The sequence below is a fragment of the Psammomys obesus genome, unplaced genomic scaffold, assembly GCF_907164565.1.
Source record: "Psammomys obesus unplaced genomic scaffold, mPsaObe1.curated_primary_1811, whole genome shotgun sequence".
Taxonomy (NCBI): domain Eukaryota; kingdom Metazoa; phylum Chordata; class Mammalia; order Rodentia; family Muridae; genus Psammomys; species Psammomys obesus.
In genome coordinates, this window is record NW_026596064.1 from 22,981,369 (window position 1) to 22,981,972 (window position 604).

Below are 604 nucleotides of genomic sequence, written 5' to 3' on the forward strand. Positions count from 1 at the left end.
AGAGAGAGAGAGAGAGAGAGAGAGAGAGAAAGAGAGAAGAAAGGCAGAGAGAAAGAGAGACAGAGATAGAAAGACAAAGAGAGGGAGAGAGAGAGAGAGAGAGAGAGAGAGAGAGAGAGAGAGAGAGAACAGACAGAGATAGAGTCAGGTCAAGAGAACACCTTGGAATATACAGCTCTAAATTGGAATGTCTCTATCAAATCCCTCCCCAAAGAGCTCAGAGAACCAATGTTGGTGGTAGTGGTGTAAGTATAATCTCTTGGTACTGTATAAATTCTTCAATAATCAGCTAATTGGCCTATAGCTGAGGCAGGAAGTGAATAGGAGTGAAGTTTCCAGTAGAGAGAGAGAGAGAGAGAGAGAGAGAGAGAGAGAGAGAGAGTGAATACTGGGATATAGTGAAGTATGCAGGGGATTCACCCCAGGACACTGAGGAGGACAGATCAATGAAACCTGAGCAGAGGTAACCAGCCATGTAGTAGAACTTAAGGCAGAATAAATGTGATGTTAGTTATGGACAAGTCAGGGAACATGCCTAGCTTTATTGGTTTAGACTTTTGTAAATATGTTTAAGCCTCAGAGTCATTATTTTGGGGAACAAGGG